The sequence below is a fragment of the Macrobrachium nipponense genome, chromosome 9, assembly GCF_015104395.2.
Source record: "Macrobrachium nipponense isolate FS-2020 chromosome 9, ASM1510439v2, whole genome shotgun sequence".
NCBI classification, from domain to species: domain Eukaryota; kingdom Metazoa; phylum Arthropoda; class Malacostraca; order Decapoda; family Palaemonidae; genus Macrobrachium; species Macrobrachium nipponense.
In genome coordinates this window covers 11,419,831-11,446,312 of record NC_061110.1, presented here as the reverse complement: position 1 = coordinate 11,446,312, position 26,482 = coordinate 11,419,831, and the positions used below count along the sequence as shown (strand labels likewise).

Genomic DNA, 26,482 nt, shown 5'->3' with positions numbered 1-26,482 from the left:
CCTGGAGGAAGCTGAGAGATTCGTATAGCACACCGAGGACGGGAAAGCCGGCAGAAAAACGGATGCCAAACTTCTCATGTTCAACAAGATGCCAACAGATGGCGCTGACAAATTTATGCACGCGATTTCTTATCACCTCGAGTTGATGTTTTCTCGAATTATTCAAGCAATTTTGATTGCTATAAACTTTACTGTCAGCTGATTGAGTTATTAATTCATGCAATCTAGCGAAATGATTAAAATTGTGGAATTAGTACACTCGTATTCTGAAAATTCTTTCTTATCGAAACTCAACCTGATTTCGAGCAATTCCGTTTCTCATCCACAAATTTGGACATCTGTCATTGAGACTGCATTCTTACAGCCAAAAAACATCGAGTCGTCTTCATCATTATTATCATACTTCACTGCATGATCAAGAGCAATCGAAACCTAGCTCTAATATATAATTAATTGTCTCCTGACTTTCTAAAACAGCAACTAAGTCTATCGACAGGTGGTATATACAGCACCACCGAAATGTTAGACCTATCTTTTGATCCTAGGAAGGGGGGCATTCCATCGCTTTCCTGCCTTCCCTCTTCGGCGACGTGCTTCCTACTTGTCTACAGGGGGTTGTTGGGGGATTTGGGAAGCTGTCTGGAGGATGGGGAAGGTGGTTCTTTTTAGGGGGTGGGGAGAAGGGACGTAGCCCTGAGGGACCCCATTCCATTCCGGCTGAACCTGTCAAGAGTCAGCAGCCGCCCCAACAGCAGCGCGCTGACTGGACCCTCTCAGTCTAGGTTGTGGAGTGGTAGTGTGAGGTGGTTATTGTCGCAATTCTCCCTTTTTATGTGTATAATTATTGCCAGTGCATTGATTTACGTAGTTTAATACATTTACGATGTCATAGTACGTTTCATGCTGCTCTGCGAGCCTTAATAATCATTCTTTTCTTAAACCAGAATGGAATGTTGACGAATGTCGTGGTACACGAACTTCAGAATGAAGTGAAATTCGGGACCCGATTTCCATATATGCTCTTATTTGGGGGGGTTAATTGATAGCCCCAGCTGTGTGACAGTTTTCATCACTTCATTGTCGAGTGAATTAACGATTGAAAACTTCATGGGGGCGACACAGGCAGCCGCTGGAAAAGGAAGTTCATTGAAGTGACTCGAGAAAACAGAAAATGGAGGACTGGGGAGTGTGAAATTTTAAGTGAATATCTCCCCCTACTTTTTGCAAAGACTTGACGTGGATTTACCCGTGGTTTTTTTTCACTGCCTGGTTTTCCTGTGTGTGATTTGTGCAAATTGGTGGACGTAGAAGTTGGATAAAGATACAAAAAAATTGCTGAATTTTGGATAGTCTTGAGTGTCTGGGTTTTGCAGCCATTGTGAGGGTATCGTATCAAGTTTGGATCTGCTAGATAAACGTAAGTATAATTATATTAGAAGGGTATGCATTACTACCATGATCTATGCCCCCCTTTTTTTCCTATAGGCCAGTAGGCCTAAATACTGTTACTAACGGATTTTTAGAAAGTTTTGTTAATTTTGTAAGCCATGGTAAATGTTATGATTTTTCGTATCGTAAGTATAATTGCTACAGTGGTATGAATTACTACAATGATCTATGCCGTTTTATTCAATACGCCAGTAGGCGTAAGTACTGTTATTAACGATTTTTTTGTAATTTTGTTAATTTTATAAGCCAAGGTAAATGTTATGAGTTTTCATATCGGTAAATTTATAGGTTACGGACAGCTATATTTATCTTATCAGTTTCATGTATGATACGAGGGCCTACAGGCTGTCGAATTTATTATACTAACTATAGAATAGCAAATTTAGTTTTATGTAATTTTTTAAACCGTTAGTTTTATGTGAGTTAGTACGTTTTATCCTATACACACAAAAAACTGTACTCGGACATAGTATAGGTACCTAAGGTTTAGCCAGTAGCAGATTATATATATATATATATATATATATATATATATATATATATATATATATATATAAATAATTTTCAAAACTAATTTAGTTTTAACTTTAACAATAGCCAGTTGTATGCATATTAGTTGTTATTTGTCACCGACGTTTTATTTATTTATTTATTTTCTTTTGGTATTCTTGAACAACTATTAATGAATGCCGACATAGTAGCTAGATACAAAACTTGACTTAAACGTTATTTACTTTATTTAAATTAATTAATAAGTTTGGACGCAGCTGCCTTATATTTTATAAGTGACTGTAGTAGAACTTTTATAGTCACTTCCAAGCCGTGTTTGCTGTAAATGTACGGTACCTGGTCCGGGGTTTTGGGGAGGAGGCCAAGTTTAAATACCGCTCTTTTACCGAACTCCACCCACAACCTATTTACTGCGCTGTGCAAAAAAAAAAAAATAAATAAATAAATAAAATAAAAAAAAAAAAAAAAAAAAAAAAAAAAAAAAAAAAAAAAAAAAAAAAATAAAAAAAATGTTATCGGCTCTCTTAGGCCTATGTAGGTTTATGCCTTTTATTTCCATATCTTTTGAAAGTTAAATGTCTTCTGTATAAGAATGTATGCGCTTTAGATACATTTTATGTTTTCGAATGCGGATCCATTTTGATTGTTCGTAGAATTAAATGGTATTATACAAAGAAAATTAGGCCTAGTTATGGACCTCACTATTGATATTCACTACGTGAAATTTTTTTTTTTTATTGGAGATTTTTATATCCTTACTGAGACCCCCCAAGATTTTTAAATTTAAATTTTGTTCATTAATTCATATATACACCTATATACTTTCAAGAAATTGAGGGTATGTCAATCTTTGAAAAATACTACAGTATATCAGAGCTATCCTCTTAACTGTCTCAATAGAGAGCATGTTTGATGAACCAAAAGAAGACATATTTGAAGGTCTCAGTAAGACCAGAATGAATAAACTTAAATGGTAGGCTGGCAGATAGGCTAATTTAACGTGTGATTTTTCTTCAGCCTGATTTGTCCGTACGAAATATAGTGGATTTTATTTCCTAATTTTGACTTGGCAGCAATACAATATCCATTTTATTTACACTGCTCTCAGGCCAAGACCTTTCATTGGCTGAAAGAACTTTGGTACAAATAATATTTTAGGTTAGTGAGAGTCCAAATGTTGGGGGTTGATGAATACTGCCACAGAGCAGGTTAGGTTAAAGGTTAGTAAGCTAATGGTTGGGTCAACATCTTAATATTCAACCCTACAGTAGGCTTAAAGGGTTATCTTCTGTGAATGTCCTTATAGTATACAAGTTCGAAAGCCCTATTCTCATTGTTCACAGTTTGGTTTTATGTACAGTGATGCTCAAATCTAATGCGAGAGACTCCATAGGATTTCGTTCAAAATTCACTAACTGGCAACCCTGAGCATGCTCCATATTTATCTTTTATTTCAATCGAAACGCGAGTATCGCATACAATATGGAAGGCCATAATATGTTTCACAAGAGTAAAATCTGTCATATATTTAAAAATTGTAAGAAAAGAAAATGTCACGTGTAGCCAAATTTCAGAAAAACCCTTACGAAACATTTTCAAAACTTTCGTTCTCTCATTGCTGAAGCATTTGACCAAAACGAAGTCGCCATCAAACCTCAGTTCAAATGTTAAATAAATAAAGAAAGAACGAAAAAAATTGTCGTAACATTAATAAGGCTTCCAAAGCAACATAAAATTTGAAATAGTCCTTATTTGATTGCTTTTAACCATCAACGCTGAAAAATGTAAATACGTAATATACAAAAGTAGAATGCGCCCACCGATATCAACGTGTGAGGGGAGCATGTTGGGTGGACGTATCAGTGTCGGTTGCAACAACAACCACCTGGTATATAAGTAGGTCTACAACGAGTAGCGACCATTAAATTATCTTGAAAACATTTACTTTATGTGTTAAAGGAATATTTGGATTTTCATACCTAATTATTTGTTATCTTTCTTAAATATTTGAAAGCTGATAGCACACTAGCAAATACTCGCCTATTTTTCAAAGCCAAGATATTATTCCTAGGCCTAGGTGTTAGATTTCTTTACTTTACACTTAACATTCACATCTATATTAACAATTTCTGGCCAGAAATGACAAATGAGTTTATCTACACATTCTTGCACTTCAAGTTAGTAGAAAGAATAAAGTATACACCAAAAGCGAGCAGAAGGACTTTTAAGAAAATAATATTGTAAACCAGTTTAAGAAAAAGAAAAACAAGTGTTCCATATGCCTTGATATTAATACTTACCATATTAATAACCACCTTCTCCATATAACCAAAATCATCATCATCTTTTATTCCTCAAAGAAACGGTAATCTCTACAAATAAAAACATTAGTAAAGATTACATCTCAGAAAGCTTAGATTATTTTCTAGGCCTATAAATCATTTTGCAACATACAGGCAGCTTAAATACAGCCTGAAACTCAACATTCAAAGAAAACTGGTTGTAATTCGTATTCCCTAAAGAACAGGTGATCTCTACAAATAAATTCATTAGTAACAGATCACATCTCAGATGGCTTAGATTATTTTTTTAGGCCTATAAAACATTTTCCAACATACAGGCAGCTTAAACGCAGCCGAAATCTTCAACATTCAGATAAAACTTGTTTTAATTCATATTCCTTCATTGAAATTGTTATGACTGTTGAGCATATTAGGTCTACTGTCACAATGCTGCAGACATGGATATGTTGACCAGTCCGAGGAGCATGTTAAGTGTGCTTTCATTGCTGCACCCGCTAACCCTTATCACCCACCACACTTGAACTGAGCAACGTAAAGATAAAAAAAATAAAAAAATCAATTCAAATCACACAAATTAAGAGTTATACCAATGCATAAAAGGGATCATATCTATTTAACCATAAGGATAATAAGGCTAGCTGTGAATTCGCAAACTTTTCGACAAGAATGACATTACAAATAAAAAAAGAAAAAAATACCACTACTTGGCAACGTCACGTTGAGTCTGAGAATATGGACGATACAAAAAGAATCATGTCGCATGAGATTTGAGCCCCACTTTACAGCCTTCCACAGGGATGATTCCTTCTCTGGCTGGCCCTTGTATGTAGTACGTTTTCGAAATAAAGGTAATTCTTGAAAATCTTTAGTTCTTTATTAAATTTGCATTTAAAATAAAATAGGCCATAATTATAGTGTATCTATTGGGATTTTTGGTTGTAGTTTCTTTCCCTCTATTGCCAGTCTTTGGAATTCGTTTTTCATTGTTCCTAACTTTTTTTTTTTTTTTTTTTTTTTTTGAATTTAAGAGAGGAATTCTTATTACTATTCGTGGTTGCGTTCCACTGTTCTTCCTATAATTCTTTATTGATTTCTTAAGAATTGTGGGAGAAGAGGATATAATGTCTCCTGTCCCATGAAGTTTTAACCTTGAAAGACCTAAACAGATTTTTTTTCATAATGTCTTATTTTACTGTTTGTACTGTCGCCAGATTGTTGCAAAAAAATTGGATATTGATTTTTCAATAAGACAGTGATGTTTATTTTGGTGCTGGTATGCTGAGCATCGTCGTCGTAACTGCCTGTTGCTTTAGACATTTCATTCAAGAAGGTAGTTATAGCATCGAAAAGCTAGGTTATATATTCAGCCAAATCACAGTTTCACTAGAGGGTTTTTTCGTTGCAAATAAGACAAGTGCAAGTACACTCACGTTGCAATTAGCCTACTCCCTGAATTTCACATACTCCTTGTCACTGTGATAGAATCTCTCTCTCTCTCTCTCTCTCTCTCTCTCTCTCTCTCTCTCTCTCTCTCTCAAGAAATAGTGGATAGAAACTAGAACTGAAGAGATACAACACGTCCCATTGTGGGAACTTCATAACATACAAGATATGTGACACCAGAATTTGTAAACAGCAACAGTGTGGAAGAGTTTATTTAAAAGAAAGCTATAGAAAATCATTAGAACGCTGTGAATGAAGAGTAAAACCTCTCTCTCTCTCTCTCTCTCTCTCTCTCTCTCTCTCTCTCTCTCTCTCTCTCTCTCTCTCTCTCTCTCTCTCTCGTGCGAATATCAATGTGATGCATCATCTAGATATAGATATGCAGTGTTGCCTATGCTCAAGATACCCTCATAGAGTAGAGAGAGTTTGATATACGAACGTAGATGTCCAGTAATTTCGATGGATGCTGGATCACACTTGGTGCGTGATGTACCTTAATGTGTAGTAATGACCATGGTAGGATATGCCATCTGCGTGGCATTCTGAGTAATTATAGTTAGAGATGTCACTTTTTTGTGACGGGGATTTGTACGGTTTGAATATCGAAGAGGCCACCACACAGTAAGGTAATGAATCTGCTTTTGATAAGTTGATGAACAAGCTGTAAGTGGGGTTGCATTGTTGTTTCTGATGAAATTGTCCAGGGGTAAGGTTTTGTGCTTGCATTGTTTCTGAGTGTCGTACCAGCAATATGGATGAATGACGAGGTACTACTACATATTTTGATTTTGGAGAAGTGCAGAGGAAGTGTAGGTTGCAAGTGTTAACTTGTTGGGTCCTGGGTTGGTTAAATATAGCTAATGACACCAGTCCTTTAGTTATATTGAGTTCTTTATCACAGACACCACTTGGTGGGTCCTCAGATAGTAAAATAGTTCTTTAGTTATATTTCTTATAATCAGAGACTGTTAGACTAATGGAATGGTTAGAGAAAATGACCTTTTGTGAAAGAAATGATGCAACTTATCTTCTAACAAAACTTACCTAGTGGAGATTGCACCATCCATTCCCAAGCGTGTGCAACATTTGTCTCAATATTAGTAGTACGTTTCTCTGACAGGTGTAGTTATTTGAAGACGTCTTTAAGCAGAAATGGACCATTTCTCCTTTGTTCTTCATTAGAATCTCCCATTAGTGCCTTTCAGTAAATTGTTTTTGAGAAAAGGTAATGTCATAAAAATTTTTCTCAAAATATGAAGTTTCAAGAACTTTTCCACGTTATCATGGCTTTATTAGGTATTGGTGAATGTCCAGCACATGAATAATTGTGTATATATTATTGCAAACATAACAGTAATGCTTAGAATCTCCGGTTCAGGCTGCATTACTGATTTGTTTCAATCGTTCCTGTATTGAGATCTGAACTTGCTTACATCAGGATCTTTGAATTATACGTATACCTTGTTGTCATCCTGAACTAACAATAATCCTTGAATGCTGGCTCCTGGCACTGGATGGTAAAGGTATTGTTTGTTATCCTTCTGGTATATGCTATGAGGTCTCCCTAGTTTTCCCAAGGACTTGACTAGGCAGGAGGAGGAGAAGAAGAAGGAGGAGTGGGAGGTGGAGGAGGAGGAGGAGGAGGAGGAGGAGGACCTTGAACTAAATCCCATTTTGAGCTAAGGTGCAGTATCTGTATTTCTTGGCATCCAGCAAGAAACTGTGATAAAACCAGTTTCAGAAAGACCTCAGCTGTCCCCCCATCCTGTTTTATTGCCCTGCCAGCTCACTTGCAGTGGGTGTTATTTTTATTTTTTTTTTTTTTTTTTTCCACTCCAGAGCACGGGGATTGAACGCCTGATAAAAAGAGTCCAGGTTTCCTGAAAAAAAAAGTGGTATTTAGTTTGAAACTAGTTACTGCACTGTCTCGGCTCTCGTGAGTCATTCTGTTTTATTTTATTTTCGTAAGAGGTGCTTTCTGTTCAGAGGTGAGGGACTTGTTGGTTTTCATTGTTTTATGCTTGATTTGATCCATGAATTTTTATGTACCAGTTTCCTGTTACTATTTGTAAAGTCTTCAATGTATTGAATAGACTAATTTCGACATAAGGTTTTTCCTTGTGATATTGATAGTGGTGCACCTAATTGTAAAAAGGCCAAGTTGATTTAGTTGTCTATTGCTAATTGTTTATGGGCAATAAGACATTGTAAGAGTATAGCTACAGCATATGCATTCAGATGTCAATATGGTGATGTAGTGCAAAGAATTGATTATGCATATGTATATTTCTGACGATTATTGATGACAAGAGATAAATGATATGGTAATTTGAATGACACTTCACTACAGTGCTACAGTTTAGGTAAGAAATTGTAGCATAAGAGCTAGGTATCATGTGTAGGTCCAAGTGGGAATATGTCATTCATTGCATGACACCTGTCCCACCCATGGGATCTAGTGGCGAGTTAACACACCAAGTATGAAACTTGATTTTCAGCCTTTTACTTACCTTACTAGGCCTTTTTTTAAAAGAAACTTGGTTAGTATTGTATACAAGAATAGTCTCAATCAGTATGTGAGTCGCGGTAGGGATGTTTTCAGCCGAGAATTACTTAGTGGAGAAATTCTTCGTTGGCAAAGTCATTAGTGTCAGTTAGTGGGGAAAAAAATGTAACGGAGAAATCTGTGGGGGAGTTTTGGTGGTTAATATTGAATATTCATGTTCTCTAATGAATTTAGAGCAGTAAGAGTGGTGATAATACAAATGCAAATGAGGTTTCCTAAGATATTTTGAATGCATGTACATATGGTTATAGTATAGTGTTATTGTGTTCTTTTTCTGTTCAGTATGTATGAAATATCTAAATGTTACTGAATGTTTTATTTTCAGGTATTTAAATTAACGACGGGCTCTGAAACCATGTAGGTTAGGTTGGGCATAGATTAGGCTAGGCTGGCCTGTACATAAACAGACCTTCTTAGGGCATAACATAAGTACGTATATCAAAGTCTTGAAGGACGTTGTAGAATGTCGTAAAAATTTATTTACAGTAGCATGTTATAAGAACGTAGTTTTGTAGAATGTCAGAAAAAAAGTAGTTTTGAATTTGAACAAAAGCAGTATGAAGCTAATCAATTAGGCGTTACTTTATGAATTATATTTCATATATCTTATTCTTTTTGTGTGGTTTCTTGAAATTAAATTTTACACGCAAATGGTTGGTACAATTTTGTTTATGTTTCAGGATGATTTACAAATTTTCTTAAGGCATTTAGTTTGTTTTTTAGGTATTTTCAGAGACAGTTGGTGTGACTTGCGCATTATAATATGATTTAAAATACATTAGGTGGCTTTTAGGGAGTAAGGTGAATTGTCTTAAGTGATTTTTGGTGATTTTAATGTCAAATTGGGTTCTGTGTATATCAATAGAAGCAGTATATGTGCTTTGTAGGTACGACTTTATTTTAAGGTGCACTGGCTTTTTGTATATACTATATATCTATATATATATATATATATATATATATATAATATATATTTATAATATAATATATATTATTAGAATAGCCCACAGTTTTCTTTGCTTATTAGACGTTGGTTTTTACCTTTTGTTATGTCCTATTACAGTAGTTTTCACTGAATAATCATCGTCTGATTCTGAGCCTTTTCTTATCATACGTGGCCGTCTAATACTGTGCCCAACATGTTGGGCAAGATCATGGTATATTAACCATTAATGATGATAATAAGTGGTAATAAAACTCCATAAATGAATACCCAACAAACTGACATAAACGGCTGTGAGGACCAACCGTGTGGTGTGTATCGCATTTCGGCAAAGCTGGTGGTGATGATCTAGAAGTGCAGGGGCAAGGGCTCGTTGCGACGCCAGTAAGAACTAACAAATCAATCAAGTGGCAGGGGAATGATTGATTGGCGAGTGACGCCATCGCTGTTCCTGTTTTTTTTTTTTTTTTTTTTTTTTTTTTTTTTTTTTTTTTTTTATGAATCGAAATGTTGCTACCTCTTTCGTTCCTTTTGCTGTATACTATCTTTTCTTCCTTCATCTTCCCATCCACCTCATCTGAGGAACATATCAGGAGTGAGCGTAGATGTGTTTAAGAATAAGCTCGACAGATATCTTAAGCAGCATCGCAGACCATCCAAGATTGGAAGTTGCAAAATATACCGGAAGATGCATTAGCAATTCTCAGGTAGACGTGTAGTTCCTCGTTGGACGTGTGGTTTTCGCGCTCGGCTGCCAATCCGGTGGTCCGAAGTTCGATTCTCGGCTCGGCCAACGCGAAATCAGAGAAATTTATTTCTGATGATAGAAATTCATTTCTCGGTATAGTGTGGTTCGGATCCCACAATAAGCTGTAGGTCCCGTTGCTAGGTAACCAACTGGTTCCTAGCCACGTAAAAATATCTAATCCTTCGGGCCAGCCCTCTGAGAGCTGTTAATCAGCTCAGTGGTCTGGTAAAACTAAGATATACTTAACTCTGGTAGACATTAGAGGTGCCTCACACTGAGGGACCTGGGGCAACCCGAACGAGCCGTGAGGTCTGTAAGGTAAGGACCCTCTCCTGTAACAATTATTTCAAAGTGCATCGACGAGGTTTTTCATCCTGTTTTACACTTTGAAAACTTATCTACTCTCCATTTCCTTTCCAGCGTTGGATGGTTTCATATGTCCCAGTGGTTCGCCTTTGGCCTGAACTCTTCTATATTCCATTCCTGGAGCAGTTTAGTGCTACAGAAAGTTTAATTACATGTTAAATAATGTATAGGCCTATAGAGCCTATAGACACTACAAAATAGACGTTTAAGTAAACCCCACCAACTATTTTATAACGTTGCCCAAGAACTAGAAAAAGAATTGAAATCAAGAGACCCACTCATTAGAAAGGAATAACGTATCATTAACGGTAATCATCCTTATTTGGAAATATGTGGAAATTCTTAGGAAAAACATCGTTATAAATACAATGAAGTGCCAGATGCTTGAGTAATGGAATTGTAAATTTTGTGTAGTCTATTTCATTGTTGCACCAAGATTTCAGATGTCAATTGTACATTTTACTCTCTCTCTCTCTCTCTCTCTCTCTCTCTCTCTCTCTCTCTCTCTCTCTCTCTCTCTCTCTCTCTCTCTCTCTAACCATTTCTTGACTTCGTATAAATAACAGTATTGTCAATAACGGAATAATATATGTGGTTCATAATCCAGTTCATTGCCAACTTACGTAAAACTGGGAATACGAGCTATATTTTCATGCCTTGTCGAAGTTAGATAAGGGTATGTGTGCACTCTCGCAGGTGGCTATGCCCATCCCGTCCCTCCCTCATCTCTCTCTCTCTCCCTCTCATCTCTCTCTCTCTCTCTCTCTCTCTCTCTCTCTCTCTCTCTCTCTCTCTCTCTCTCTAATGTCAGCTCGTCTGATCTGTCCTTCATAATCGCCCACTCCCAGAATGTGGAATTCGCTGGCTTGGTCTAATTCCTGAATCTGTTGCTCATTTTAATATCACAGTGTCTTGTGTTACTTGTCTTTTCACAGCAACTTCCACGTCAGCATATTTTAGTGTTCTGTCAAAGAAAACTATTGTGACGGGTTTGTCTGTCCGTCTGCACTTTCTGTATCCGCCCTCACATCTTAAAATCTACTGAGGCTAGAGGGCTGCAAATTGGTGTTCGGATCTTAAAAACTACTGAGGCTAGAGGGCTGCAAATTGGCATGTTGCTCCTTCACCCACCAATCATCAGATCTTAAAAACTACTGAGGCTAGAGGGCTGCAAATTGGCATGTTGCTCCATCACCCACCAATCATCAAACATACCAAATTACAGCCTTATAGCCTCAGCAGTTTTTAATTGATTCAAGGTTAAAGCTAGCCATAATCATGCGTCTGGTAACGCCATAGGACAGGCCACCACCGGGCCTTGGCCTGAAAGCTTCATGGGCCATGGTTCATACAGGATTTTACACTACAGAAAACTCGATTCCGCCGGAGTTATTTTTAACTAGTTTTTGTTTCGGAGAGGCCGTAGTACGTAGTACTATACTTTGACTACGAGCATTTTATTTATCTATTTTTTTTAAATGTTGGTGTGTCGGGAAGTGTATGCATTAAATTGAATAATAATGATTTTAACAGGAAGGATGAATCATTCGTATTCGACGGTTAAAAATATATAAATATGGCAGTCATTAAGCCAGATGGACAACGAGCTAAATCCTTATATTTTTTGTAGCTAACTGTAGATATACCTACGTATATGTGCATATGACTATGACTTTATCTTTTAGTTGTTTCAAGAACCCGGCTTGTTATTCTACTTAACGATGACGACAGATACAAAAAATGAAAGCCTTTTCGATATGCTTATTAACATACTCTTTTAAGCTTTTGAATCTGAACTAGAAATATGTGAGACTAGCCTTCCGAGGTAGCATTAGAACCCTTGAAGGCTAAATTCACTTCATATAGGTCTATAGTCCCACGTGGCTTCGGTGTTTACTAATGTACGCACATAACGCAGCTTGAGGAAAACGAGAAGGTCAAGAAATAATAATAATAATAATAATAAAGATTACTCCGGACATTTACCCTCCCTTGTCAACTCACCGCAGCTTACCTTCGCGAACCAGTAGTAGTACCATGTGTTGTCCTTGATCCCCGTATGCAAATTTATTTTGCTCTCTGCTCTCGACATTCCTTTCCCTTCACCAGCTCACCCTTCCCCAAAGACTATAGAGCCCAAGATCCGAGATATCGGCCACTTCCCCCCCGCCCCCACAACCCCCGGGGCAGATTTGAACGGAGCCCTCCTACTGATCGATATCTTGTTTTCGATAGTTGGTGACTAGCTCAAACTATTGACCGATCCTTTCTCCGTTTTTAGTTTTGTTTGTTTGTTGTGATTTGATTACTAACTTCTACACTGTAGGGGAAAAAGAAGTAGAATTAAACTTTGAACGTTGTAGCAGGTTGACGTTTTCCAATTGCAGACTATAGACGGTGCACTGTATGCATTACTTATCGGCCCATAGCTAAAACCTCTTTCATTTCTTGAGCTGTACCTACCTGCGCTCTCTTCCCTCCATCATACTTTCCACATTATTGTTTCACAGCGTAACTGCTTTGAGGTTTTCTTATTAAAACCATTGTTGCTCCAAGTTTCCTTGAAAGCACTGAGTGACCTGAGACAGAGGTCCCCGCTCTTGACCTTTGGCCTAAATTTTATATTTCGTTCCAACTACAGACTCTTTTCGTTAATAAACGGCGTGCTCAATCGCATGGAATTCAAGAGTTTTTCGAGAGTTAAATGTACCTTTTAAAAGTTATTTATTATAGGGACGTACTACGTAGGTTACGAATAAAAATAAGACTTGCATACGCTGCGTTCTCTACGATGTTGACCAAAGGGAGTTTACATTGAGGCAGTTTTAACATCGTTACCATTTGATTTCAAACTTAAATTCTTACTACAGGCCGAAATTTGCACGTTAATGTTGCAAGCGTATTTTATTTATTTATTTATTTTTTTGCTCGCCGTTGTATGGTTGATAGCGAATCCTAATTTGTAACTTTCCTATAGACCTATACGTACTTATTTCGCAAGTAAAACCAAACGATGCTTTATTTTATTTCGTAGCGTGTTTGCAGATCGTATCAGAAACGTGGTGATACCAATCATTTGACGACAGGTCAAGTAGGAAGGTATTTTCAGCGCACTAGGAAAAAACAACGTCAAGGACATTTCGATGAAGAGTGGAGCCTGGCTTAGCCTAGTCCTAGTACTAAAGGAAAGGTTATAGTTAGACATATTGTAACTATGTTACTAAATAATTATGTACTTGTAGGTTTGATCAAAATTAACCTATGAACTAATGTTTTTCCATGAAAGTAACGTCTTATAGCAGAACAATGACCGAACCGGCTCGCTGTGGGACCCCGAAGAGAGGTAAACCACTCATCATATATGTACAGACAGGCTACAGTTGGTGGGGAGGTAAACCACTTGTATTTACAGACAGGCTACAGGTGGTGGGGAAAACCCGTATACCTCTGGGAAAGGGTAGATACAGAAGTTCGTATTTATTTCATTTTTGTTTACGTATGAGAATGCTGATAGAATCTGCTTAGGCCTAGGCCTATTTGTACTCAGACTACAGCTATGCTTTTCAAAATACTGAATACAGTCTGGTGAATTTTGTGTATTAAGTGTGATATTTTCAGCAGTGATTTATCTTCCATCTCTGACGCATAGCGGAGGTTCCGCATGATTTCATGCAAGAGCAATGTGCACGGAACTTGCACCGCGAGATCTTTGTTACACTTTTTTTCGTTATTAGACCCATCACTCACAGCCCGAGCGCTAGCGAGATACTCTCTCTCTCTCTCTCTCTCTCTCTCTCTCTCTCTCTCTCTCTCTCTTCTCGGTACATTCGAAGGCTCCATGGAGACTGGACAAAATAGATTGGGAAAATTTGTACGTTTGACACGTTACTGATTAAAAACAAATTTTCTACATGATTTTGGATAATTAAAATTCTCTCTCTCTCTCTCTCTCTCTCTCTCTCTCTCTCTCTCTCTCTCTCTCTCTCTCTCTCCAAATTTATACTTTTGTCAAGTTACTGAAGTTTTGTTCCTTCTGTCTTAGTTTTGGCGAATTATACCAACCCCGCAGGAAGCTCTTCAAACACTGCTGTTGTATGATTGGGAATTCCCATATGATTAACAAAAAGTAGGAGAATTCCAAAGCCTGGTAGTAAAGGGGGGAAAACACTGTTAACAGTGTTCACAAAAATGGCCGTTATAATTAGTTATGTTCTATCGTGTTATTTCTTTTTATCTCACCAGTTTTACCATTGGTATACCACTTCCGTCGTAAGTGATTATAGTCCCCGAGATATTGATAGTCGCTGATGGCTTGTGTTTACATACGAAGTTAGTGGTCCCTTGGGCCAGTGGTTATGTACCTCTCCTTGCTAGCCTTAGACCTGAGATAGATCACATTGGGGATGACGACTTAACTATACTTGCCTGGGCCCGTATCCTGAAAAACACATTATGGTTCTGTTTGATAAGCTGTGAATTGTGTGTACCCGCTTGCAGACCGTAGTGAGTTCGTACTTTTTTTATCTTTTATTTAAAAAAAATACACTTTAAAGGTCTTTTTACAATAAATACACATACGAAATATTTAATTTATGAACAGAATCAATACAATTATTTATATTTTTTATAGTGAGTTCGTACTAGGGTGAAGAAAGAGCACGGGCATAGCAAACTCACCCTGAAGTACTCTGATGAAAATTGGGTGGTTATCTTGCAAGGTGTATGGTTGAGATTATTTATCTTATGAGAAATATGGTCTCACATGAAATAAACTGAAGAAATGTATGAAACAGCAATGGTTTTATCATTAGTTTCAAACGTCAAAATGCACGAGTTACTCCACAGGATAGGAATTGAATATAAAGTGTCCACAGTGTATTGTATAAGTGTATGTGTTTTTGAAGTTGAAAAATCAGGGAAATTATAAGTAATAACTTTATATATACCGTTCCAACCAATACTGGCTTTCGTATAAGCAGGAAACACTTCATCTACAAGGAGTTTCCCAATCTTAGACAATATATTCTTTGTATTGGAATCTACAACGGAAATGGTTAGTCTCATATGGTTTCCAAGCCCCTTGCGAGAGAGATTCGTGTTGGTAGGCTAGAATCCTTAATTAAAGCAGCTTCAATTGTGTGGGGTGTGACCTTTGAAACGACATGTACTTCCATAAGTAGGTTTTCGAATGTGAAATAATATAAACGCAGGTTGTACTGAAGGACTGATTGGTAGACTAATTGCGCAATACCGGTTACGTTGTTCAGAAGGCAAATTGTTAAATTTAATCTTTGCCTATGGTGTCTTAGGATTAGTTATTTTGATTAGTATTTCTCTATTTGCATTACATCAAGTATAGAAAGGAAAAGCACAAAATAAATAATTTTAAATTCCGACGACAAAGATGAAACCCTTAATTACACTCGCTGATATTAACAGTCCAACAACTGTTGGAGTTAATTCGTTGCTCTGGTCAGTAAAGTAAGTCTAGGTTTTAAAGGAACCCTTCGATTTTGAGATCGGACACGGGCTCATCGAGAGAGAGAGAGAGAGAGAGAGAGAGAGAGAGAGAGAGAGAGAGAGAATGAATCCCTCACGGTCACATAGGTGACGTCATTTCGTGAGTTTGTTTATAATACCGTGTAGCACTTGATAATGAGTACTGGTCTCTTCCTGTACTCTTGGACCTGTCTTCCTAATATATCGTATTGGGACCCGGTTCCTATACAGTCTCGGGCTTATACCATCGATTGTGTAACCGCTTAGAGTCTATCGGAGAGGAATTGAGATGGGACAGCCGGTCCGAATCCCGTCTGTAGACTGAACCTGAACTAAACTTTTGGAAGGGATAGGAAATTTTGAGGGCTTAACCTCAAAAGTATTGATGGGATATTGATAGTTTTATTCTCATTTTTTTTAAAAGGTTTGATGGCATGTTATGCTTCGGATAGTTTATTTTCTAGAATGCTCTCCTATAACCATAGAGTAGAGCTGGATTTAGTTCCGAGAGATAGACCGATGTATTGTCGTACTTTTCAAAAACATTGGTTTTTGGTTGGTCTCTAAGCATTAACTTGCGTACCGGGTTTACCAGTAACAAGCCAACCACCTCTCTCTCTCTCTCTCTCTCTCTCTCTCTCTCTCTCTCTCTCTCTCTCTCTCTCTCTGCAGGCACTCCCGTGCTTCTTGATATTACGGCTCTTCCTTTCCATAAACTTCTTACTCGCCATCTTATCACGCGCTTTCTATGTCATCTTAACTTCCTCGGTTTAAATCGATAGAACTAAACTGCTCACACTTTCCCCCAGCCTATCATTATCTAGTCTTTCCACTTGACCAGACCATCTCGGAACCCACTGTTATATCCTGTCACCTGTTCTAACCTCTGCTTTTATTTAGTTCTACACATCTCAGTTCTTATGCCACATCAGCCTAAGCTACGTGCATTCCGTCCTAAAACATCTGTTAATTAATGTCAACAGTTTTAACCTTTTTCTAGCTCTTTTTATACTCCAGCCACACTTCACTTCAATGAAGATTTTAGAAAATACTTATATCTTTTCCATTAATGGTCCAGTTCAAGCTGGCTTAATGCCTACACCAGCCCTGGTGTGGCGCCTATAGAAAATCCCTTCCATTCCTTTTACTGTACTTCATTCATATTCTTCCTTCCATCTTACTTTCCCCCCTCTTCCAACAACTGTTTCTTAGTGCAACCGAGAGGTTTATCTCCTGTTGCACCTGTCAAACCTTCAACTCTCAACCTTCTTCTTAGGTCCCAGCTCTTGGCATCCGGATAAAATAAAAATTGATAATACAAGAAAAAAGTAAAAAATAAAATAAATAAACATGAAAGTAATATTGCGAAAATAATAATTATAAAATGAAATTAATAATAATAAAAATGAAAATAAAAAGAATAGAAAAATAACAAGAAAAATAAAATTATTACATAAAAATAAAAGTAATGAGCCTAAAGTGAATATTCTATCTATAGACATTCAAAAGATCACATCTACAGAGCGTCCTTGTTATGACTTGACTACTCCCAGCTTACGATAGCTATTGTTATATCGTCTTTGTTGTGTCCCTGGGAAGTATCGTAAGTTGAGAGGATTAATGCTTAAATTGCTCATCATCAGTAAAAGTACGATACTGGAATGTAAGTGAATAGTTATCTCTCTTTATATCAACTGGAACGTGAAAATTCAACGATAACTTTTTATCAGTGATGATAGATATGGTAATGCTGCTCTCCTTGAATTTGAATACATTTTTATCTATTTATTAATTTCCTTCTACCTTCTCCTCTTTCTAGTGAACGCCACATTTCTTTGGAAGCTATAATTTTAAGTCTGTGGCCCCTTTGGTGGGCTTGTTCCGTATCAATAGGCTTCATCCTCTGCATGATTATAATAACAACAATATAAATCGGAAGTAACCCTCCATTTAAGGGTATTTTATTGAATCTGATGGCTGTTATAATAGTGTTCAGTTTGAAATACTCATTTTCTGTTCTTCTGGTGTCCAGAAGAATCTGGAAAAACTAGAGGCTGAGGTAGCTCCAGGGCTCATGCAGAAGAGTGTGCTCCTAGGAACAGTGCGCATAGTGTGAAAATTGATGGACTCCTAAGGAGGCAGGATGCAACCCGGAACCGCTCCCCCTCCCCCCCCCCCCCCCCCCCACACACACAGACAGACACACAGACACACCATAAGTACCACCCAGTCAAATTGTAGGACTGATAGACCTCCAAAAATATTAATAATAATATGCTGGAAACAGACCTTCTTTCAAGCAATTTTTTTTTTTAATATAATGGAAGAATTTACAGAATTTATTTTGGACAGAATTCTCTCAATTCTAGTGATTATATGACAGAGAAGTCATGAGAATTGAATGTATTCCGTACAAAATAAATTATATAAATTCTGCCATTATACTCAATAAAGTAATAGTAATATTTTCTCACATACATACACACACACACGCACGCACGCACACACTGAACGTGACCTGAGCTCTCTGGTAACGAGATATTGTCTCACTTGCGTGCGAACCTTGAAGTCCCTGGAATGAACACACGAAATATATATATACAAGTTCCTGTTTTTTTTTTTTTTTTTTCCTTCAAGCGATTATGACGAAACGATCATATGAGAGAGGTCTCTCTCTCTCTCTCTCTCTTCTCTCTCTCTCTCTCTCTCTCTCTCTCTCTCTCTCGTTTGACAGTTTGATATTTTTTTGGCCAAATTCACTTTTTGGAAATCAAATTGCACTGTCTGTTTACTTTTTCGTCGTCACTAAGCTTTGGGATTCTTCCATTTCTTTCGTTTTCCTTGATTTTTAGTTCTCTACCTCTCGGTAGGAGGCAGGTGTAAGGTTCAATTAAATACACACGATATATATATATATATATATATATATATATATATATATATATATATATATATATATATATATATATATATATATATATATATATATATATATATATATATATATATTTATATATTCGAGAATGTTAAGAGGGCATCGTGCCTATTACGAATTATAATTAATTTATATATAATATTATTTAATTATATTATATATATATATATATATAATACATTTTATATATATATATATATATATATATATATATATATATATATATATATATGTCTATGAATTCTTATCACATCACCGTGATTCATATACATGCATTAAGCTTCAAATTTCCTTTAATATCCAATTCGCTCTACCTCGGAATTAATATATTTTCATATGTTAACCGAAGGGGAATTTTTTAGTTGATAATTTCATCTTCCCGTGGATTCAAAAGATTCCCCTTTGGTTAACATATAAAAAAGCATATTAATTCCGAGACGGGGGAACTACAACCCTTTAAAAATATTGTTTACCTCTCCCCTCTCCCCTCTCCCAAAGACCACATTTCGTGTCTCAACTACGAAACCAGACAATGGCGAACTCGGGTCGAGGTAAACAATATTTTTAAAGGGTTGTAGTTCCCTCGTCTCGTAGCGAGCAACAAATCAGGTTAAAGGGATTAGAGTCAATGAAACGAGCAGCTCGGTAATATTAAGAGTTACAGCTCAGTCGTTGTGTATTTCAAGTTTGTAGCTCGCTCGTCTCGTAGCGAGCAAAAAAATCAGGTTAAGGAGATTGGAGTCAATGAAACGAGCAGCTTATATTTAACATTTGTAGCTCAACCGTCTCGTAGCGAGCAATAAATCAGGTTAAAGGATTGGAGTAAATGGAACGAGCAGCTTAAATTTTAAATCTGTAGCGAGCACTAAATCAGGTATAAGGGATTGGAGTCAGTGAAACGAGCAGGTTAGATAATAATTAAAATTTGTAGCTCAACCGTCTCGTAGCGAGTAATAAAATCAGACTAAATAGGTTGGAGTCAATGACACGAGCAGCTTAAATAATATTTAAAATTTATGGCTCAACCGTCTCGTAGCGTGCATTAATCCAGCTAGAGTGAAAGACTCTAGGCCTATGGGAGAAATGAGTTACAGGACTAGGATGTCTCAAAAGACTTGTAGGAAGAGATTTACTACTCTCGTACTCACTAGAAAGCGTGAGAGTACTACTCACGAGGTACAGAGGTGAAAGGCTCGGTCTATAGAGCCCGTAGGCTCTATTCTACCTTGTAGAAGCGTGAAGCTGCCCATTTTTGTGAATGTTCATTGCCCAGGGGGTAGGGAGGGGGTGTTCATCCGCGAAACGGCAGTTAATACTATTAATAACAAGTAATGTGGAAGCCACAACTTGTTTGAGTTTTCCTGTGAACCAAACAATGTTTTGAGTTTTGTAATATTATATATATATGATATATATATATATAGGATATATATATATATATATTATTATATACATATGTATTTTTTTATTTATTTATTTATATTTGTTTTGTTTATTTTTAAGTAGGGCATAGAGACTGACTGCCAATTATTTTGATCAGGTTTGGATATTTGCATACTGTGGCATACTTACTATTTGATTATATATCGATTGAATTATTATTATTATTATTATTATTATTATTATTATTATTATTATTATTATTATTATTATTATTATTATTATTATTATTATTGTCGTCATTGCTGTTGTTGATCAAAATGTTTACAAAAATGAAATGCCGGTGTGTAAATGAATAAGGCGTGATCCGACCTCCAGCTTACACAGAGCACGTGCTAAAATATATGGTCAAATAGCACGTTCTTTCACCAACGAAAACTAAAATAGATACGCTATATTTTGAGAAATAATTGTTCTGTACTAGTTAACAGGTGCATTGTTTATTTTTTTTTTACGTTTCATTCTAATGAAAACATCATAAATATCCTAAAGTTCCTGTATCTTTAACTTAACGCGAAGCAACTTTTTCAGACCTTTTTAGGCTTTTCCATAGGCCTTTCCTAACCCCTCCCACCTAACAAGAACAGCAACAGCAAGAACAGTAGCAGCAGCAATGTAGCTATAGTAGATTCACCCATGCATCTGATCCCTAGGCCAGTCCCTTACGACGCTCCTGATTGGTAGTTGATAAGCCAGTCATGGCTGAAAATTCTCTCTCGAGAGAGTTCACATGGGCAGGATGTATGTATGTTCAACCTCTCCTGAGGGATATATCTATATATATATTATATATATAGAGATATATAGATATATATATATATTTATTATATTTATATATATATGTGTGTGTGTGTGTACCTGGTCTTTAATTTTCACCTTTCATGTGGCTGTTTTATATCTACATATTTGTCTGTACTCGCAGCACTAGCGCACACACACACACACACACAGACTTCAAACTATATAACTGTATATTTATAAACAAGTAATCTACATATCTGCGCACAGATCTTGTCATTACTACCGCGTACGCAAAAAGAATTCCTCGGCGTAACTCAAACGTTTTCCATATCACAGATCATGACTTTTACGGGGTTCCTAGAGGTACCACCACCACCACCGTGGGCGCGCAGCTGGGCGTATAATTGCGTATCTTGACCGGCAAGAAAGGAAAGGAGTAGTATTATAATAGTGTGTGACGAGTAGGAGAAAGGAGTTTCTTCATATTCATTAAGAGAGCAGGCAGTGCGTGTTCCCTCACGACTTCTTAGTCTGACTCTCTCTCTCTTTACTTAATATTTCTCGATCTGTGCATATATATATATATATATATTATATATATAGATATATATATATATATATATATATCTATATATATATATATATATATATATATATACTATATATGTATATATATATATATATATATACATATATACATATATATACATATATATATCATATATATATATATACATATATATATATATATATATATATATATATATAATATATATATATATATATATATTCCGTGACATTGTATTCGCTCCACCTCGAAAATAACACACACACACACACACACACAGAGCTTTTCGGCCATCTCAGGTATAATCGAACCGGTACAACGCTTATCTGAACGAACATGCTTTGATAATCCGGATTTCGTCACTTTCTCTTCTGCCCCCGCGAAATTTTTTAAGTTGAAACAGGTTTAATTGTTTTTGAAATTAGTTTTTTTTGAGAGAGGAGGAGAGAGAGAGAGAGAAGAAGAGAGATAGGATAGAGAGAGAGAGAGAGTAGAGAACAGAGTAATTAAGGTAGGAAGCCAGAAATTAATCGTAGGCCTAATGGTCATTTTTTGACAAATTGGTGGCATCCTCTCTCTCTCTCTCTCTCTCTCTCTCTCTCTCTCTCTCTCTCTCTCTCTCTCTCTCTCTCTAACAGTCTCGGCTAAGACGAAGAAGAATGACGTTCAGATGTCTCAGAATACGAAATGCCAACTCTTATTAGAGAATTCAATCGAATATTTTGGCATCTCGAACCTTCGAACTTCAAATAAATATCCATTTTTTCTATGGTGACGTTACCGTGAAAGCCCGGATGTCCTTACAAAGTGCGACTTCCGTTTTACCGCCATTATTAGTCATTTCTGCAAAGTTTTGCTGCTTGTTTGCCGTTTTGGTGAGCTATATAGAACAGCGTACGTGACAAAAATTAGTACTGGGGACAGCATATATAGTGACAAAAATTAGTAGTACTAGGACAGCCTATATGTTAAAAAATTAGTACTAGGGACAGCGTACTATACAAGTGACAAAAATTAGTACTAGAGACAGCGTATATAGTGACAGAAATTAGTGCTAGGGACAGTGTACTATACAAGTGACAAAAATTAGTACTAGGGACAGCGTATATAGTGACAGAAATTAGTACTAGGGACAGTGTACTATACAAGTGACAAAAATTAGTACTAGGGACAGTGTACTATACAAGTGACAAAAATTAGTACTAGGGACAGTGTACTATACAAGTGACAGAAATTAGTATTTTCCGTTGGAAAATACTAAGGCATCTATAATCTCATACATTCATTGAGAACAGCAAGGGGTCAAGTCTTTAGGAATGTCTTATCTTCCATATTACTTAAAATATATCTTCAATATTACTTCAATATTTCAGCAACTCGCGTTGCGTTTAAGAACAAGATTGATGATATTGTAAAAGTCACTATCATCATCAAAATTCTCCATTCCCTCATATTTTTTTTTTATACATTTTTCACTACAAGACTTGAATTCAGACGAGGAACAAAATTTAATGAAGAGACAATAGGATCTGAGGTTAACTAACCCGCTCTTTTCTGACACAGTTTAAGTTCTTAGTAGATTCTGTTATTGCAACTATTATCGAATATTTTCGTTGACTCGGGCAGTGCTCTTCAAAAACAAGACTTGAACCAAATCTGTATATTCAGTTAGACATGAACAGCAACTCAATGTTTTGCCACCTGCACATATAACGAATTCACCTGCAAATCCGCACACGTATCATGCACTTGCAGTTTGAATAATAACCACTCAAGTAATTATTATTATTATAATTTTTTTGTTTGGCCTTGAGAGTTCTGGAGTTGCATTGCTTGAGGTTACGCTGGAGTTGCATTGCTTGAGGTTACGCCTCACAATTTACTCCGCTTGTTTTAATCCTTTAGCTTTTGATGTACGTGGTGTCCATAAAGTCCCAGTACCATTACAAGCAATGGCAGTGGTACTGGGACATTATGGTCACCCTGTATATGAACATTTATTGAAAGCCAGAGAGAAAAATCGTATAGGTAATCAGCCACTAACGCCAATATTTGTAGGCCTACTTCAGGAACGAGTTTGGTAATTGACTCTTCAAAGGCCTAAATGAAGTCTTATTCCGTCGTGCCAGGCTCTACTCCATCAAGACAGAAAAATATAGGCCTACATTTCAAGAACGTCGGCCTATCACGGGAGCCCCAAACCAAACCGATGCCTGAGGAATATTGACGCTCCCAGAAGCTCTCTCATCTTTTCTCTGTATCTTTAGACTTGAGTTACCAAGAAGTTTTCTCTTTCAAGATATTACAAGTTTAGTACTTTTGTTCCTACTGTCACGAGGTCAGTACTACTTCTACCGAATCGGAGTGTCAGTGCATTTAGTGCCAAAATCAAACTACTTCATCTTTAAATTTTATTTAATGCATTAACTAGTAATAAAATAAGCTAAACGACTGCCAAGCAATCTTATTATCACGCCACGGCATACTAAAGACATCTTGGGATTCTGCTCGAATGTGCTTCGGGTTTTGTGAGCTCTGTTCGTTAGCCGGCGCGGACCCAGTGTGTGAATATACACCTCGAATATTAATATATATTAATGTATATTTCGTGTGAACCGCGCAAAACCGGATCGGACAGCGTAACCAAGTTCCTGGGAACGAATTGAAAATCGTGATACAGTTTTGAATGAAGGCTGGGAATCAGGAAATGCCTTTTAGTCAGGAGGATCCTTTTTTTAACAAAGAACAAAAGAAATGAAGTTAAGTTCGGTTTGTGGAACTGTGTTAAGTATTTTGAAAGTGCTTAAATAGTCTCGTTGGAAAGGATAGGCGCTTATTTTTTATTATATATCCATTTCTAAACCAGAAAAGGGTTCAGTTCCTCTCGGATGGGGAATACCTCGAAGTCCTCCCCACCTCCCCATTTCTTTTCGTTATTTTGATTGCCATTTCTAACAGTGAGGTCAACTCTGCCTTTGGAATTGTCTAGGTACCAAATCAAGTTTTCATTCTCTAGAATGTCCAGCAGTAGTACCACATCTAGTTTTCCTTCTCTAGAAAGAACAAGTAGTACTAGTACCACAGCTTGGCTCATCTGGAAGAATGCCCGATAACTTGTGTAATTATCTGTGAATATTTGCAATAGTGCGTGTAGTTGATTGGTTAGGACTGAAGTCATAGCGGTAGAGTTAATGGGCCTCCGTGCTTAAATTCCAAGAATTTGGCGTTTAAATAATTTTGATAGTTGATACGTAACTAAAGATCTGCAAGACAGACCATTGTCATAGGCCGATGTGTTTGACCGAGCCAGGTGGAGAAAAGTTACCAGAAACATCGACCCTACATAGAGTTAGCTATAGGGATATTTTGTCGAGGGAATCCACCATACGTTAACTTTCGTGTGGGATTAAATACGAACTTCGCCGTGTGAGACGAAGAAGAAGCCTCTGATGAAGAAAGAAAAAGGCAGCACCTGCCGCCTACCGGCCACCCACTTGGGATAGAGTTGCCATGTACGCAGTATACGTGATTATTTTTAATAATATTTATCGGTCAGATACAAAGCTGCTTGGCGTAACGTTCACTGCAGGTCGGTTGGCTGGTCTTATGCCGTCATTTAGCTGATTCCTAGGAGGTGATAGTAAGGAATGAGAGTTAATAAAAGGCCAGCTATAGACCTCAGGACTCTGAGTAAGCCTTGCGCCTATTGTTACATCTTAAAAGCACGAACGTTGCATGCAATCAGTAGCCTTTTCTTCTACCAAACGTGGATGTGTTTAGTAACACAGCAGAGTTTCCTCGGAATTGCATAAAGAATTCTCTCATCCTAATTGCCTCGCTCGATGGGTTTCGTTGTTTTCATAACCCGCCAAGCGTGTCAGTCCTCACGATTATATCCGTTTTGTGTTGTTAGTCTAGCCATGTCGTTACAGACCAACAAATTCAACATTCGTTGAAGTGGTGATTATTGTCGTGTTTTGATTAGGTCCTTATCAAGGTTAGAGATTCTTTTGATTGCAGTTCGCAAAAAGCAGCATCGTTTTATAAACAAAAAACCAGAAAAGGCTTATTTAGAGCTACATTCTTTTTTCTTTTATCTGCATTGTAATTATTACAACAGATCTGATCTGCTGGCTTCTGTATGTCCTCACATATAAGGACATACTGTTTGAAAAAGCTTACTCACCAAGCTTAATGGCTTTTATGACTCGTCATCCCACGCTCGAACATTCATCGAATACCATTCTGAAAAAAGATTAGAAAATGTTGTGGCGACGCTGATCGGTTTGAAATGAAAACCAGGGAATGATCGAGATCACTCCGACTGTTTTCGTGAAAAGGGGAGAATTCCATCACGTCCCCCCCCCTCCCCCCGACGTTTGTCATGAATAAAATCCACCGCATCATGCCCATGGAAGGAAGCAAGCCCGGGCTCTTGTGACGGTTCCAGGAAGAGATTGTCTGCTGTCTTCCAGCAGAGCCCAACAACAGCTTTTGTCTTCTCCTCCTCCCCCTCCTTCAGCCGTCTCCGGCACGTCATCTCCCTTTTTGGAGCCAACCGCCCACGCGCCCTCTATCTTGAACATTAGCGTTGGACTAGACTATCTCGGGCATTTACTATGTGTTGACGTCGTTTATTTTGTTTTACTAACGTGACCGCGTGTCCCTTTTCGTGTCTCGTGTTTTCGTCAAGCGTTTAGTTATTAATTAGGACTGGTTTTTGACGTTATAAACTAGTTATCGGCCTAGCGCTCATCTCTGGTGTCGGTATGCCATTATATCTATCAGTTTAGCTATCTGTCTACCTATCTATCAGTTTATGTGAGCGGTGAGGAATATTTTAAATGTGTTGTAGGCAAGAAAGCGACATTGACTTCTGCGAACTTCATTTTTTTTTTCAGAAGGAAATGACTGAATGGAAAGGCACGTAGTAAGTACTACCGCCTTTGGTATCTTGACTGTTTGTTTCCT

General features: G+C 37.1%; 1 protein-coding gene across 8 annotated transcripts in view; it reads left to right on the top strand.

The window, feature by feature from the left end:
• Positions 1–662: 662 nt before the first annotated feature.
• Positions 663–26,482, top strand: part of LOC135218597 (protein scribble homolog) — a 73,188-nt gene continuing 47,368 nt past the window's right edge. For 4 of the 8 annotated variants that reach the window (XM_064255026.1, XM_064255027.1, XM_064255024.1 and 1 more), the window contains exon 1: positions 842–1,417. The gene's annotated coding sequence lies outside the window, so the exon portion shown is untranslated. The other 4 variants (XM_064255020.1, XM_064255021.1, XM_064255022.1 and 1 more) reach the window with 4 other exon arrangements.